Raw genomic sequence first — 18,169 nt, forward strand, 5'->3', positions numbered from 1 at the left:
TCCTCTAATCTAATTGGATAATGAGGGGGTGCTTGAAAATTTAAATGAAATATTGAGTTACCTAATTGTTCCCAGACAAGCCCCCAATTGTTATGACCGATGCAGTTGGTAAAGCTGACATATTTAAAAATCCCTTACGGAAACTTTAAGCAACTGTCATAACCTATAATTTTAAGTGTTATGTTTGAGATGCAACTCTAAATTCAGGAATGAGACCACTAGTTCTCGAGGTGTTACATTAAACTAAATGAAACATTTTATTAATTTACACAGGTTACAATATATATACACATGGCTTCAAATTACTACTATCATAACTTTTAACAAATTCCCAAACTAATCTCCATTAAGGCAACAGCAATACATAGACTTAACCAGACACCAGGCAAAGCATTTTCACCTTACAAATTCAAAATGAGGTCCTTTTCACTTTGGCTCCTGTGGAGACAGTTGGAGGCTTACAGCTGCCTTTTGATCTCACATTGCCTCTGCCCTGCACACACAAAACTCCTGGAGTTATACTTAGCACCGCCCATTAAATGTAAGTTCTCATTGTATCACCAGTCTCTTCTAATAATAAAACTCCTTTCATTGTATCAGTTTTATTAGTAATATAAACATATTGCTTGGTATCTGCGAGATATATTGTCAGTTTTCACTCCACTTCTTGAATGCTATATTCAAAAATGCAAATACACGCTTACACATCAAAACTAGTACCTAGACTAGCTGGCTTTAATCCAATTAAGGCACACCCACAGACTAAGCCTCAATTTTAAGAGAAAAATATTTTCCAATTATATTGTATACATTAGTAGCTTCATGACACTCCTCTGAGGTGCCTGTAGTTTAGCCTGGGTCGGTGAGGTACCTAGTTTATGTATGTTGCCACAAGAAGGCAGTACATAGGGCTTGCAGTGCACTGGTGGGAGAGGCTTATGTACTCAGCTCTTTTTTTTTTACAACAGTTATACTTCTAGCCAGTGATAAGAGCTGAAAGCAACAGGTGCCAAGCAGAGTGACCACTATGCACCACCAACTATGCTAATACACTTGACACATCATGTCAACCAGTTGGCTAAAGATAAATGTATTTAATTATATCATGTCTGAAGGGATATTTGCATCTCTCCCATTCCATTCACCTTGTGTAATATTACTTTGCCTTGCTTAACATGCGGACGGAGAACATTGGGCTTGTTGCTGAGAAACTACACAAGTTGTTTGAAACAGAAATAATTAATTACAACTGCTCTTCCATGCACCTTCCTCATGATCAACATAAATTTGTTAGTTTTCTATAAATGTAGGAACTAAGTAGTGTAGTGGGAGCAAATGTTTTTTCATGTCTTGGCCCTAGTAGAAATGGATTGGAGTCTTTACTATCTTCCAGTTTAGGTAGTCTCAATTCTGGCAGCTAGCGCAAATCTTATGAGGCAAAATTAGAACTAAATTGGCAAGTATATTTGAGTTGCCTCAAAGGAGAGTTGTCACTAGAAATGAAAATACCTCATTGATACATTTGGGATATAGGTCTGTTATTATGAGCAAGGCAAAGTAGATGGAGTTTTATCCCATTGCTTATGCCAGTCCAGAATGACAGTGCTAAAATATCTTTAAAAAAGCTTCTAAGTATAGAATGTACACGTTTTGAGTGTACCTCTGATTTTAGCCCCATTAAAGACAAGGCAAATATTGCTAAGAAGGAGCGATTTGCAATAATATATGCTGTATGATGTCTCAAAAATATTCCACAGTGCTTCACATGCCTTGGATTTGTTTGAAGTTCAGTTACTGATGTTATGTAGGCAAATATGGCAACCACCTCATGCACAGTAAAATTCTACTATGAATGAAGGGATGAGTTTGTTTTGATGGTGTTGGTGGGCGATCAGTGTTACTCAGGATGTGGGAAGAGCTCCTTGTTTTTGCCAAGGGAATTTTAACGTCCATCTGAACCAGCAGAAGAAACTAAACAGGATCCGAATATATCTCATGCAAACAATCATACGTCCAAAAATGCAGCAATCCCTTAAATACCTAGAAAAATTGGAGAGACAATCAAAGATGAGAAGCAGCATTTGTAGATCATTTGTAAACCATTTTTTACTTCAAAGTTCTTTCAAATGAAAATTAAGTACCCTATACATAAAACAATCTAATCCATAGACAATTTCTAATTGCAATAAACAATTGCATGGCTCTTTTACTACCTGTGTCTTATATAAGATCCTGAGGGGACTTGATAGGGTAAATACCAGGAGGATGTTTCCACTTGTGGGGGAGACTAGAACTAGTGGACACAGTTTAAGAATAAGACAGAGATGAGGAGAAATTTTTCCTCTTGATGGGTTGTTAGTCTGTGGAATCCTCTTCCCCAGAAAGCAGTGGAGGTTGGGTCATTGAATTTATTTAAGGCTGAGTTAGATAGTTTTTGATAAACAGGAGAGTCAAGGGGTATATTAGTATAATAATAGATCCCCTGGAGTGACTTTAAGGTTATAATCCTATGTAAACAAGATAAAAGCAAAATACTGCAGATGCTGGAAATCTGAAACAAAAGCAAAATTAGCTGGAAAAATTCAGGAAAGTGGAGTTGAGACACAACCAGATCAGCCATAATCTTATCGAAATAGTGGAGCAGGCTCGAAGAGCCAATTTGCCTACTCCTGCTCCTAGGTCTTATGTTCTTGCACCAGGACTGATGCTACTTCATGGGCTGCATCCTCTGGTTGGCAAGCGGGGGGGGCGGGGCCCTCTTGCCAATGGGTAAAATGACACAGCGTGACATCGGGCGTGTGTCCCGACGTCACCCTGTGTCATTTAGATTTTCAGTTCGGCAGGCGTGCAGCTAATGGCTGCACACCCGCTGAACTGTCAACAGCCACTTAAGGCCTTTGAAGAACTAATTAAGCCAGTTAATGGACCTGCCTGTCCAACCTTAAGGCGGGCTTCTGAAAAAACATGAAACCCCATCCACGGTGGGGGGGATGAGGTTTCATGAGGGATTTAAAAATTTCAGAATATTTTATAATAAAAGTTATGGACATGTCCCGACTCATGTCAGTAAAATTATTTCTATTCTTTAAATTGCTTTTCACTTTTGAGCCGATCTCCCTGAGGCAGCTCTTTGTCTGAGGGAGACCTGTGCGCTCTTTCGCGCGCGTGCGCAGCATTTCCGAGCGGCTGTCACACTGGTCGGGCCTTAATTGGCCTGCCCGCGTAAAATGGCAGTGCACCCCCGACTAGGGGTGCCGATCAGGAACCCGCCCGCTCGTGCCCACTCCCACACATCCCCCCTGATGGGGGGAAAATGTTGCCCCATGAATTTTTGCTTCTAGAGAGAACCCTGTATGCTGTTGTATTTTCTGTGCCCGGGCATGTTCGCCCAATTTTCTACAGAAACAGTTTAAATGGTTAAAATGATTCAGATCAGAAATGATTCTGAATTTTAATAATTGCAAAGCTACAAAGTACTTTGTAGGTCAATCAGTTCCTCAAGTCTGTTCTGCAATCCTATTGAATGATGGCTATTTGTATGTCAGTTCTGTTTATCCTCCTTTGTCCCAAACCCTTGACACCGTTATCTAACAAAAAATTATGCCTCTGTGCTTTTTTAATGATTTGCATTTGTCTCCTTACTTGGTGTTATGTGCAAGCTTGGGTATACAGCTCTCTATACCTTCATTGACATATTTGGTGTAAAGCTGAATCCCAGTACAGGTGCCTAGGGAACACCACTTGTCATATCCCACCAATCAGACTATATTCTCTATATCCCTATTTTTGTCTGCTACCTCTCGGCCCATTACAAATCCAATTCACCAGGTTTGGGCTCATACAAACTGCATTAGTGGATATGTGGATCAGGCACCAAAGTAAAAATCATTATGGTGTGTCAGTCAACTTCTTCAAATAGCTCATTTAAATTTATTTAGGAATGAATTGGAAGTTATTTTGTGAAAAGAGGGAAAACATTGTCGCCATGAGTATAATGTTTAAAGGCCTTGATTTATTATATAACTCAGGCGCACCCCCCCCCGCCACTACTGAGGAAACAGAATTAAGTTTGTTTGGCACTTTCTAGAGTATGGCAAATTATACATGGATCATGAAGTGATAGAGCAAATTGCTGTATCTCAGGCAACCCGCATTCTTCTATTTCCTAACCATTTTTTATGTAACCTGTCAATAAAAGTAGTGCTTTTGAATATTCCCACTTCCAATAAACAAGTTATTAAATTCTTTTTGAAACAAAATAAATGTTTTAGTATTTCCCATGAACTGGATTATGTAATACTTAACCACGCACATAAGTAATGCCCCCAGGCACATCCGCTGGCCTGTGCTGAATTAGCTGCTCTCAGCTGAGCTGGTGGTGGCTACGCTGCAGTTGGCCTCAGCTGCTCTGAGATAAGGTGGGGAAAATATTAACAAAGGTTCCTGTTTTTGATGATTGTGTGTGGATATGATCAGGCTTGGATGTGATTCTGCCCACGAGCAAATGGCTTGGCAACAGCCGTTGGTTAGGGCTTCACATGAAGAGAGAGAGGCCAGCCCTGTGGAGCTGTATTGCAGCTCAAGTTAGCATGTTAGCGTTAACAGACAGCTCATGGACTTGAAACTTTTAAACTCCTCAATTTGCAAAAGTGAAGTAACATTTTTGGCAATGCTGGTTTTGTATAGAATCATGAGATCTTCAGCACAGAAGGAGGCTATTGAGCCTGTTGTACCTGTGCTGAAAGCACTGTCCAATTTAATCCCAGTTTTTTCCCCTTAACCCTACAAATTAGACATCTTCCAAGTACATGGCCAATTCCTCTTGAAAATTTCTGAGCCAATGATTCTGATTCCAACATGTTTCTTCTGGCGCATTCCAGATCAGAAGAACCCTGTGAGTGAAAAATATTCCTAATTTCCTCTCTGGTCCTTTTGCCAATTATTTTAAATCTGTGAGCTGTGGTTAAAGACCCACTTGCCAGAGGAGACAGTTTCTCCCTACCTTCTTTATCATAACCCCTCAGTATTCTTTCTAAATCCTTTTGTTGCTGTGTCTAGTCTATGTAAATTTAATATTGTAAGTTTGCATGGCCTCTATTATTTGATTTACATGATTGAAACATATAAGATCCTGAGGAGACTTGACAGGTTGGATGTGAAAAGGATATTTCCTCTTGTGGCAGAACCTAGAACTCAGGGTCACTGTTTCAAAATAAGGGGTCGCCGATTTAGGACAGGGATGAGGAATTTTTTTTTCTCTTAGAGGGTTGTGAGACTTTGGAATTCTCTTCCTCAAAAGGTAGTTGAGGCAGAGTCCTTGAATATCTTTAAGGCAGCGGTAGGTAGATTCTTGATAAACAAGGGGGTGAAAAGTTATCAGGGGTAGACAGGAATGTGAGGTTAAAATCAGATCAGCCATGATCTTATTGAATGGCGGAGCAGGCTCAAGGGGCCAAGAGGCCTAGTCCCGTTCCTAATTTGTATGTTCATATGATTTTATTTTTAAAAAAAAGATTTTAATGACTAGTTATCTTCCATTCATTCTCCCTTCTTTCCAGAGTGGGGGCAGTCAACACTTTAGCATTGTGGCTAAAAGAAAACTAACTCTAGTCACTTTAAAATGCTGTCATTTTTAGCTCCTATTTTAATTTGAGATTTGCAGCACCAAATGTCCTAATATAACTTTTGTAAGTCGCACTTTAACAGCAATTTATTAATTTTACATAATGAACTTGGTAGGCTAGCATAAAAAGAGACCACATTGTTAAACAAAACAAGATTCTGTCACAAGGCGGTGAGTGCATATTTTATCATGCCTGATACAGTATGTGATGAAGGACTGTCCTTGCTGAAGTACAAAATCTGAATAGGTTGCCACTTCATTGGTCTTATGGCTTACTTGTGATATATGGCCATACTGCATTCATAAAAAAAATCAATTTGGGAAGTCATTAATAATCACCCTGGGTTCACCGAACTTGTATTGATTGATTATGTTTTCCATAACCGGAACTTTCTTTAAAATGTTTAAAATAAATTATATGGTTAGAGTGCCAATCATACTGACATGATCCATTGTTCTTTGCTGAAGCCAGTTAAAATTTCTCTCCATTGGCTGTATGCCAGCCAAATTGAATCTTTTATTAAATTAAGCTCTAAAATCAAAATCCATTGTACCAATTGAATTTCTTTTAAGTATTTTCAATCCAAATTGCGCTCTTGAGATCTGGTAACAAAGTTGTATTTACATCATCTGACAGGATTCATTTTTTAGGACTAGAAGATAGACATATGAATACCATACAGTATCATTTTTGGGAGTAGTGTTCCTCTTCAAATGACATAAACCCAGGGTCCAGTCTAATGATAGCTCTTGTACTTGGCAATCAAACTGCGTTTGATGCTCCCCTTTGCATCAAGGAGAAAGTATCATAAGTTATTATAGGAAGTATTATGAGGAAAGGCATGGCTATGAGTAGCATCTTGTGTTTACAATTCCAAATAATCTGAAATTTGTCATAATGTCTGTTATTAATTCATTGGTTTAGGGCATTATAAAACTCCGATCTGATTCTAATCCTTTTCCCCGGTACAACCCCAGGCTTAAGCACATAAAATAAAAACATAAAATGCTTGAAATACTCAGTGACCTCTGTGGAGAGTGAACAGTGTTAATGTTTCAGGTCGGTGACCATTCATAAATTAGGTTGGCGCTGTGGTGGAGCATTGAGGGTGAGCTACATTTCCAGAGATGTCAATTTTTGGATGAGACACAATTTCTGCATGTCACAGTGGTTCAGGTAAACATTAAAAGTCTCATGGCAGTTATACGAAGAGAAGCAGGGAGTTCTCCTGGGGTAGAATTTCCGGGCCAGCGGGCCCGGGGAACGGACCACCGACCGCGAATAGCCGGGGTGGGGGTAGGAGGAGAGCGAGCGCTGAAGTAAGAGTGGGCATGGGGGAGCGTGGAAGGAAAGCTCCCTGGAGGCAGAGAGTTGCCTCAGCGTGCTGCAGAATTTAAAATCAGTAAAAACGGAACTTACAATCCAGACAAAATATCCACACAACAGAATGAGTCACCTCAACACATGGGGCCGAAATTTGCCCTTGATGGGCGGGTGGGCAGCCCACCTCTGCCACTAAAACAGGCCCCGCCGCCATTTTGAGTGGGCGGGCCTTACCCAGCGGCCTGCCCGACGGGAAGTGCTTTGCGTTTCCTGTGCGGGGAGGGAGGGATTCCCCAACTGTCAAAGTGCGCTCTTTTGCGCATGCGCGTGCAGAGACTACGTGCTGTTTCAGGGAGATTAGTGAAAGGTTCATTAACTTCAATAATAGAAAAATAAAAACATTATTAACTTGTCCCCCTCATGTGATTATGTCACACGAGATGGGACATATTAATAAATATGACAAGAACTTTATTAAAGATCTTTTAAACAGACATGAAACCTCATCAAAAACAGAATTACCTGGAAAAACTCAGCAGGTCTGGCAGCATGGGCGGAGAAGAAAAGAGTTGACGTTTCGAGTCCTCATGACCCTTCGAGGGTCATGAGAAGAGTTGACGTTTCGAGTCCTCATGACCCTTCGAGGGTCATGAGGACTCGAAACGTCAACTCTTTTCTTCTCCGCCGATGCTGCCAGACCTGCTGAGTTTTTCCAGGTAATTCTGTTTTTGTTTTGGATTTCCAGCATCCGCAGTTTTTTTGTTTTTATCTCTATGAAACCTCATCCTGCCGGTTTCATATATTATCAGAAGCCCGCTGGGGCTCCTGGCCTACCCGCTAGCCTTAAGGTTGGACGGGCAGGGTCTTTAAGTGGCTTAATTATCCTGTCAATGGCCTCAGTTGGCCATTGACAGGTCAGCGGGCGGACAGCTGATTTCGGTGTCCACCCGCCTTCCTGAATATTTAAATGGGGCGGGATGGCGTTGGGGGTTCTCCCCCAATATCATTCCTCATCATTATCGCGTCGGCGAGTGGGCCCCGCCCCCAACTCACCGATGGAAAAATTCTGGCCATGGATGCTGAAAATTCCGTCCAAACACTTTAATTTTTTTAAAAATTAATCTCGGAAACTCCATCCCAGCCTTAGATGAGGTCTCGTCAAAAAGGCAAAGGCCGCCTGACCGATTTGTCTGCCTGCCAGCTGTAAGGTTGGATGGGCAGCGAAAAATCGCTGTCAATTGCTATTTTAATGGCCTTAATAGACCTCTTACTTGTCATTGGCTCCCGCTCGCCTGCTGACTGAAATATTGCACAAGGGTGCAGTGACTTCAGGATGCTCATCCGATGTCATTGCGTGCTATTTCATGCTCGAGCATGTTGGTCGCACACCCGCACACTGAGCTAAAAATTCTACCCCTGGTATCTTGGCCAATATTCCTCCCTGTATGAACTAAAATAGGTTACTCAACTCATTGTTGCTTGTTAGAATTTGTTGTGCTCATAATATGATGTGCTACGTTTGTCTACCTTATAACCAGGACCACACTTCAAAATAATTCAAGCACATTTGACCATTTCTGAGAGATCACAAAGAAAGGTACATGAGAGAGGCTATTCAGGCCAAAGGTAGACCTTTACTCAAAATCTACCACAAAGTAAGCATTGTTATAAAGCCTATTATATCTTTTCATATGAATTGTAGCAAGGTTAGGACACTGGGATTCTTAAAATGAAAAACATGGCTGCTGTTCCTGATTTCCTATCTACTTTCAGTTTGAGAACCTGTGAGCAAGGGGAAACATGCACTCATTGCTGGCAACATTACTTTAAATTTTCACAGAAATTTTCTTTGGCCTGTGTAAAGTTTGATGGTTTGTCAACACATTAAACATCACAAAGAAAGATTCCATGCTGAAGTGTAAAATTCAATGGGCTGTACCTTGAGCCTAGAATATAAAAAAAATTCTTCGGATAGCCAGGCAGCTTGTTTTTCAATTCCCATCTACCCATGGTGAAGGAAATAGTTAGTATTCATTACTGAACTGTTGAGAAAATGTTGGTTTACTTCGTAAACGCTTGTCTGTTGTGTTGGGCTTTGTTTCATTCTTGAAAAATCAGAAGCTCCTTGGGCCAGACATAATTACTGCAGCGCTTTCTTTGTTATTTAAGGTCACTCAGTTGAATCAGAATTACATCACAGTGTGAGACAGAAGTCTGTGGAGTTGAAGCACTCATTTCACATTAGCCTAGGATCCAGTTAAAGAGCTCTGATAAAGAATCATTGGATTATCTAAATGATATTTAAAATTTTTTTTAAAATTTGGTTTGAGAAGTGACAGTTAACTACTGTTACACTATTTCATCTGTGGTTTTATTTTCCTTTTCTACACTTACACATTTTAGAGTATATGTAATTCATCATTTAATCTTAAAAATGTTGACTGTTAATTTGGCATTTTTTCACCTAAGTGGTCAATACCAGTCGGAAATTTAAAAACAAATTGAAAAACAAATTAAATAAAATAGAGATGCAGAGCCAGGCGATGTATTACAGCTGCATGATGTGGGAGCTGGTGGACCCCATTGTGGCTCCTAGTGACCACATCTGTAGCAAATGTTGGTTGCTCGAGGAGCTCCGGCTCAAAGTTGATGAGCTAGAGTCTGAGCTTCAGACACTGCGACACATCAGGGAGGGGGAGAGTTACCTGGATGCTGTGTTTCAGGAGATAGTCACACCCCTTAGATTAACTACCTTAAATTTGGCCAGTGGTCAGGGACAGGAGGGTGTGGCTATGAGTGAGGCAGGTAGAGGGATCCACGAAGTAGCACTTCAGGAGCCTCAGCCCTTGCCCTTATCGAACAGGTTCGAGATTCTTGCACCTTGTGTGAACGAGAGGAGGGACTGTAGGGAGAATGAGCAAACTGCCCATAGCATAATGGTACAGGGAGCCATTCAAGTGGAGGGAGAAAAGAGAAATGTAGTTATAATCAGGGATAGTATAGTTAGGGGAACAGATACTGTTCTCTGTAGACAGGATCGAGAGTCCCGAAGGCTGTGTTGCCTACCTGGTGCCAGGGTTAAGGGTATCTCAAAACAAAAATAAAAATACCTGGAAAAACTCAGCAGGTCTGGCAGCATCTGCGGAGAGGAACACAGTTAAAGTTTCGAGTCCGTATGACTCTTCAACAGAACTAAATAAAAATAGAAGAGAGGTGAAGGTAGAGTTCTGTTGAAGAGTCATACGGATTCGAAACGTTAACTGTGTTCCTCTCCACAAATGCTGCCAGACCTGCTGAGTTTTTCCAGGTATTTTTATTTTTGTTTTGGATTTCCAGCATCCACAGTTTTTGCTTTTATCTAAGGATATCTCATCTGGGCTGCAGAAGAACTTGGAATGGGAGGGGAATGATCCAGTTGTCGTGGTCCACATAGGTACCAACAATATAGGTAGAATGAGGAAAGAGGTTCTGCTGAGGGAATGCGAGCAGCTAGGGGCTAAATTAAAAAGCAGAACCAAAAAGGTAACAATTTCCAGATTACCATCTGAACCACAAGCTAATTGGCACAGGGTCAATAAGATTAAAGAGGAAATGGGTGGTTGAAAGATTGGTGTGGGAGAAATGGGTTCGAATTCATGGGACATTGCCACCAGCACTGGGGAAAAAGGGAGCTATTCCGTTCGGACGGGCCCCACTTGAATCACGCTGGGACCAGTGTCCTGGCGAAATGCATAACTAGAGTTGTAGATAAGGCTTTAAACTAAATAGTGGGGGGGTGGGGGGTGGGGGGGAGGAGGGTTCAGTTGCATGGAAATATAAAAAAATCAAAGTTTAAGGAGAGGGTAAGAATGCAGGTTAGTGACGAGGCTGATTGTTACCAAAAAGTGAAAGGAAGGGACAGAGTGTGTGAACGTCATATTGCACCAAAGAATCATATAAGAGTAGGAAAAATTGACAATAGGGCAAACTTAAAGGCTTTGTATCTGAATGCATGTAGCATTCAGAATAAAACTAATGAGTTAACAGCGCAAATAGAGATAAATACGTATGATTTGGTGGCGATTACTGAGATGTGGTTACAGGGCGAACAGGTATGGGAGTTGAATATCCAAGGGTGCTCTGTTTCAGAAGGATAGACGGAAAGGAAAAGGAGGTGCTGTAGCTTTGATGGTGAAGGAAAAGATCAGTGCTATAGTTAGGAATGATATAGGCACTGGAGAGCAAGACATAGAGTTAGTCTGGGTAGAAATAAGAAATATCAAGGGAAAGAAGTCCCTGGTGGGAGTAATCTATAGGTCCCCAAACAGTAGTTCAGCAGTAGGGCACAGTATAAACCAGGAAATACTGGGAGCATGTAGGAAAGGCATGGCATTAATCATAGGTGATTTTACTATGCATACAGACTGGACTAATCAAATTGGCAAGGGTTGCCTCGAGGGAGAGTTCATAGCATGTATTAGAGATTGTTTCTTGGAGCAATATGTTATGGAATCAACCAGGGAACAGGCTATTCTGGATTTGGTTTTGTGTAGTGAGATGGGATTAATTAATGATCTCAGAGTAAAGGATCCTGTAGGGAAGAGTGATCATAGCATGCTAGAATTTCAAGTTCTGTTTGAGAGTGAGAAACTTGAGTGCCACACAAGTGTTCTGGAGTTAAACAAAGGTAACTACATAGGCATGAGGGCAGATTTGGTCCTAGTGGACTGGGCAGGAAAACTACAAGGCAGGACAGTTGATGAACAGTGGCAGATATTTAAGGAGATATTCAATTCCTCCCAAGTAAATTATATTCCAAAGAGGAAGGAAGATGGTAAGATGGGGAGAAAGCATCCATGGCCAAACAAGAAGTTAAAGAAAACATAAAGGCAAAAACTAAGGCATGCCAAATTGCAAAGGTCAGTGGCAGGCTGGAAGATTGGGAAACTTTTAAAGATCAACAAAGGGTTACTAAAAGGGATCAACTAAGGGATCCACGAAGTAGCACTTCAGGAGCCTCAGCCCTTGCCCTTATCGAACAGGTTCGAGATTCTTGCACCTTGTGTGAACGAGAGGAGGGACTGTAGGGAGAATGAGCAAACTGCCCATAGCATAATGGTACAGGGAGCCATTCAAGTGGAGGGAGAAAAGAGAAATGTAGTTATAATCAGGGATAGTATAGTTAGGGGAACAGATACTGTTCTCTGTAGACAGGATCGAGAGTCCCGAAGGCTGTGTTGCCTACCTGGTGCCAGGGTTAAGGGTATCTCAAAACAAAAATAAAAATACCTGGAAAAACTCAGCAGGTCTGGCAGCATCTGCGGAGAGGAACACAGTTAAAGTTTCGAGTCCGTATGACTCTTCAACAGAACTAAATAAAAATAGAAGAGAGGTGAAGGTAGAGTTCTGTTGAAGAGTCATACGGATTCGAAACGTTAACTGTGTTCCTCTCCACAAATGCTGCCAGACCTGCTGAGTTTTTCCAGGTATTTTTATTTTTGTTTTGGATTTCCAGCATCCACAGTTTTTGCTTTTATCTAAGGATATCTCATCTGGGCTGCAGAAGAACTTGGAATGGGAGGGGAATGATCCAGTTGTCGTGGTCCACATAGGTACCAACAATATAGGTAGAATGAGGAAAGAGGTTCTGCTGAGGGAATGCGAGCAGCTAGGGGCTAAATTAAAAAGCAGAACCAAAAAGGTAACAATTTCCAGATTACCATCTGAACCACAAGCTAATTGGCACAGGGTCAATAAGATTAAAGAGGAAATGGGTGGTTGAAAGATTGGTGTGGGAGAAATGGGTTCGAATTCATGGGACATTGCCACCAGCACTGGGGAAAAAGGGAGCTATTCCGTTCGGACGGGCCCCACTTGAATCACGCTGGGACCAGTGTCCTGGCGAAATGCATAACTAGAGTTGTAGATAAGGCTTTAAACTAAATAGTGGGGGGGTGGGGGGTGGGGGGGAGGAGGGTTCAGTTGCATGGAAATATAAAAAAATCAAAGTTTAAGGAGAGGGTAAGAATGCAGGTTAGTGACGAGGCTGATTGTTACCAAAAAGTGAAAGGAAGGGACAGAGTGTGTGAACGTCATATTGCACCAAAGAATCATATAAGAGTAGGAAAAATTGACAATAGGGCAAACTTAAAGGCTTTGTATCTGAATGCATGTAGCATTCAGAATAAAACTAATGAGTTAACAGCGCAAATAGAGATAAATACGTATGATTTGGTGGCGATTACTGAGATGTGGTTACAGGGCGAACAGGTATGGGAGTTGAATATCCAAGGGTGCTCTGTTTCAGAAGGATAGACGGAAAGGAAAAGGAGGTGCTGTAGCTTTGATGGTGAAGGAAAAGATCAGTGCTATAGTTAGGAATGATATAGGCACTGGAGAGCAAGACATAGAGTTAGTCTGGGTAGAAATAAGAAATATCAAGGGAAAGAAGTCCCTGGTGGGAGTAATCTATAGGTCCCCAAACAGTAGTTCAGCAGTAGGGCACAGTATAAACCAGGAAATACTGGGAGCATGTAGGAAAGGCATGGCATTAATCATAGGTGATTTTACTATGCATACAGACTGGACTAATCAAATTGGCAAGGGTTGCCTCGAGGGAGAGTTCATAGCATGTATTAGAGATTGTTTCTTGGAGCAATATGTTATGGAATCAACCAGGGAACAGGCTATTCTGGATTTGGTTTTGTGTAGTGAGATGGGATTAATTAATGATCTCAGAGTAAAGGATCCTGTAGGGAAGAGTGATCATAGCATGCTAGAATTTCAAGTTCTGTTTGAGAGTGAGAAACTTGAGTGCCACACAAGTGTTCTGGAGTTAAACAAAGGTAACTACATAGGCATGAGGGCAGATTTGGTCCTAGTGGACTGGGCAGGAAAACTACAAGGCAGGACAGTTGATGAACAGTGGCAGATATTTAAGGAGATATTCAATTCCTCCCAAGTAAATTATATTCCAAAGAGGAAGGAAGATGGTAAGATGGGGAGAAAGCATCCATGGCCAAACAAGAAGTTAAAGAAAACATAAAGGCAAAAACTAAGGCATGCCAAATTGCAAAGGTCAGTGGCAGGCTGGAAGATTGGGAAACTTTTAAAGATCAACAAAGGGTTACTAAAAAAATTATAAAAAGTGCAAAGGTAAATTATGAAAGAAAACTAGCGCAAAATGTAAAAACTGATAGCAAAAGCTTCTACAAGTATATAAAAGGAAAGAGAGTAGCTAAAGTGAATGTTGGTCCCTTGGAGGATGAGACTGGGGAGTTAACAGTGAGGAACGCAGAAATGGCAGAGACGCTTAATCAATATTTTGCCTCAGTTTTCACGGTGGAGTAACAGGTAGAGCAGAGAGTATAGAGAAAGAGGAACTTAGAACAATCACCATCACTAGAAAAAAAGTACTGAGCAAACTATTGGAATTAAGGGGTGACAAGCCCCCAGCATCTGATGGCCTACGTCCCAGGGACTTTAAGGAAGTGGCAGCGGAGATAGTGGATGCATTGGCTATAATATTCCAAAATTCCCTGGATTCTGGAAAGGTTCCAGTGGATTGGAAAAATGCTAATATAACACCCTTATTCAAAAAAGGGGCAGGCAGAAAGTAGGAAACTATAGGCCAGTTAGTTTAACGTCTGTTGTTGGGAAATTGTTGGAATCCATTATTAAGGAGGTAGTAATAGGGCATTTGGAAAGTCAAAATCCAATCCATCAGAGTCAGAATGGTTTTGTGAAGAGTAAGTATGTAATGCCTTTCCTGAACACTGGACATCCCAAAATGCTTTACAGTCAATCGAACAACACTTCAAAAGTACTCATTGTTGCAATAGAGGAAATGTAGCAAATATTGATTGAAGGATAAATATGACCTGGACAATATCAATTGTTGTGGAGAAGAACAGCCACTCTGGAGTCTGGGAAGTCCAGGTAAGTAAAAATCTTTATTCAAGTACGCCTGGGAGAATCTCCCGAGTCTGCCAAGGAAAACTTGTCAAAATTTCATAGTTTACAGCATCTTTTATAATTCTTACTTCCATATGTTATTACTAAACCTCATTAACAGTCACAAATAGCTACAAGATATTGCTTAGCAACTACTAATGGCTACAGGATCTCGTTAAACAGCCGCCCATGGCAAGTCATTCTGATACATTCACCACCTGGTGAATTTCTTTGACCTACTTAGTGAGACAATAGCTAAAGAGCAGATGTTAGACCATAATGAGACCATAAGACATAGGAGCAGAAATTAGGCCATTCGGTCCATCAAGTCTGCTCCGCCATTCAATCATGGCTGATAAGTTTCTCAACCTCATTCTCCCGCCTTCTCTCCGTAACCTTTGATCCCCTTACCAATCAAGAACCTATCTATCTCAGTCTTAAATACACTCAATGACCTGGCCTCCACAGCCTTCTGTGGCAATGAATTCCATAGATTCACCACTCACTGGCTAAAGAAGTTTCTCCTCATCTCTGTTCTAAAAGGTCTTCCCTTTACTCTGAAGCTGTGCCCTTGGGTCCTAATCTCCTACTAATAGAAACACCTTCTCTATGTCCACTCTATCCAGGCCTTTCAGTATTCTGTAAGTTTCAATCAGATCCCCCCTCTTCCTTCTAAACTCCATCGAGTATAGACCCAGAGTCCTCAAACGTTCCTCATAAGCCTTTCATTCCTGGGATCGTTCTCATGAACCTCCTCTGGACCCTCTCCAAGGCCAGCACATCCTTCCTGAGATACGGGGCCCAAAATTGCTCACAATATTCTAAATATGGTCTGACCAGAGCCTTATAAAGCCTCAGCAGCACATCCCTGTTTTTGTATTCTAGTTATCTTAATTTCCGGCTTGAACCCCTCCACCCTGGCTGGGATTGAATTCCGTTTATTGTTTACACAGGCTGTGAACAGTTCCAGAATGTCAAGTATCCTATCATGTCCTTGAGCCTGCTCTGAGGTTATCAGTGTGTGCGATATATATATTTTAATTCCAGTGCTAACTGCCTAACTGTTCCACTTCACAATTATAAACTAAGTTGCCAGCAATGAGATTAATTATTTTTTCTAAGTAATGTCTACCTTCACCGTTTCATTGGCAAAAATCTGTTATATGGATCGGTCAAAATACACCACCGGCGTGATTTTCCGCACCTGCCCGCCACCACGATCTACCGGTTCCACCGCAAGTCAATGGACTTCTGGCTGGGGCACCACCTCACCCGCGGTGGGTCAGAAAATCCCGGTCCACAGAGGGCATTAATCAAGAGCTCTGTTTAAAGTGCTGTCCTCTGGTTTTGATTACTTTATATATGCATAAACAAAAATTTTATAATTAAAGAGACCATGTCAAATTTGGGAATAGACTTGTGACCATTAACAAAAGTCTAATTACTTGGTGATTGAATAGCTCACCTAAAGGTTATTTTCCCTGGAGCAGAGAAGATTGAGGAGGGACATGACTGAGGTGTATAAAATTATGAGGGGCATGGATAGGGTAGACAGGAAGGAATTTTCCCTCTTGGTTAGAGGGCTCAATAACCAGGGGGCATAGATTTAAGGTATGGGGCAGGAGGTTTAGAGGGAATGTGATGAAGAATCTTTTCACCCAAAGGGTGATGGGAATCTGGAACTCACTGCCTGAAAGGGTGTTAGAGGCAGAAACCCTCATAACATTTAAGAAGTATTTGGATATGCACTTGCCATGCCCTGGCATACAAGGCCGTGGGCCCAGTACTGGAAAATGGGATTAGAATAGTTAGGTACTTGTTTGACCGGTGCAGACTGGGTGGGCCGAAGGGCCTTTTTCTGTGCTGTAGACTCTATGACTCTATAAATCATGTTTGACTAATTTGCTTGAGTTCTTTGAAGATGTGACAAGCAAAGTGGATAATAGGGATCCTGTAGATGTAATATATCTGGACTTCCAGAAGGCCTTTGATGGGGTGCCGCACAAAAGGTTAATACACAAGATAAGATCACACGGATTTAGGGGTAATATATTAGCTTGGATAGAGGATTGGCTAACCAACAGAAAGCAGAGACTCGGGATAAATGGGTCTTTTTCTGGATGGCAAGCTGTAGCTAGTGAGGTGCCATAGGGTTCGGTCCTTGGGCCCCAACTGTTTACAATCTATATTAATGTCTTGGATTCAGGGATAGGAGGTACAATAGCTAAATTTGCAGATGACACCAAAATAGGTGGGAAAGTGAATGAAGATGAAATTAAAAAATAAGAAATTTACAAATGGAGATGGACAGGTTAGGTGAATGGACCAAAATTTGGCCGATGGAATTTAACGTGGATAATTGTGAGGTTATCCATTTTGGTCAGAAAAATAAAATGGCAAATTATTATTTAAATGAAAAGAAACTTCAGAATGCTTCAGTGCAGAGGGACCTGTGTGTCCTCGTGCATGAATCGCTGAAAGCTAGTATGCAGGTACAGCAGGTAATAAGGAAAGCAAATGGAATTTTGGCATTTATTTCTAAAGGAATAGAGTATAAAAATAGGGAAGTGTTATTGCAACTGTACAAGACATTGGTGAGACAGTTTTGGTCCCCTTACTTGAGGAAGGATGTAGTTGCATTGGAGGCATTTCAGAGGAGGTTCACTAGATTGATTCTAAAGACGTGGGGCTTGTCTTATGAGGAGAGATTGAGCAGTTTAGGCCTATACTCGCTAGAGTTTAGAAGGATAAGAGGAGATCTAATTGAGGCATATAAGATGCTAAAGGGGATAGACAAAGTAGACATGGAGCGGATGTTTCCCCTTGTGGGACATTCTAGAATGAAGAGATGAGGAGGAATTACTTTGATCAAATGGCCGTGAATCTGTGGAATTCACTACCTCAGAGTGCTGTTGATGCCAGGATGCTGAATAAATTTAAGGAGGAGATAGACAGATTTTTAATTAGTAACAGGTTGAAAGGTTCTGGGGAGAGGGCAGGAAATTGGAGTTGAGGCCGAAGTGAGATCAACCATGATCGTGTTGAATGGCGGGGCAGGCTCGAGGGGCTGAAGTGCCTCCTCCTGCTCCTAGTTCTTATGTTCTTACTAGAGCTCAATGAATATTCTGTATGCCTTTCCAGTGTGTAACTTGACAAAATGACAATTGTTAGCCATAAATCTCACTGACCCATTCACTCCAAATACGAGTGATATTTCACATAAACTGCCTTAGATTTGTGTACATAAGTTAAGAGTTTTGGGCAAATCACCCCCAAATGTACCACCTTTA

At 41.3% G+C, this 18,169-nt stretch overlaps 1 protein-coding gene and 1 long non-coding RNA gene across 4 annotated transcripts in view; one reads left to right on the forward strand and one right to left on the reverse strand.

The window, feature by feature from the left end:
• Window positions 1-18,169, forward strand: part of pex7 (peroxisomal biogenesis factor 7) — a 172,826-nt gene that overhangs the window by 104,484 nt on the left and 50,173 nt on the right. The window lies entirely within an intron of this gene.
• On the reverse strand, window positions 238-7,197 carry LOC121277836. The gene is made up of 2 exons (XR_005942980.1): window positions 7,044-7,197; window positions 238-2,040 (listed from the first exon to the last, which is right to left on the reverse strand). It is a non-coding gene; the product is annotated as an uncharacterized LOC121277836 (long non-coding RNA).

The sequence above is a fragment of the Carcharodon carcharias genome, chromosome 5 (genome assembly GCF_017639515.1).
Source record: "Carcharodon carcharias isolate sCarCar2 chromosome 5, sCarCar2.pri, whole genome shotgun sequence".
Lineage (NCBI taxonomy): Eukaryota > Metazoa > Chordata > Chondrichthyes > Lamniformes > Lamnidae > Carcharodon > Carcharodon carcharias.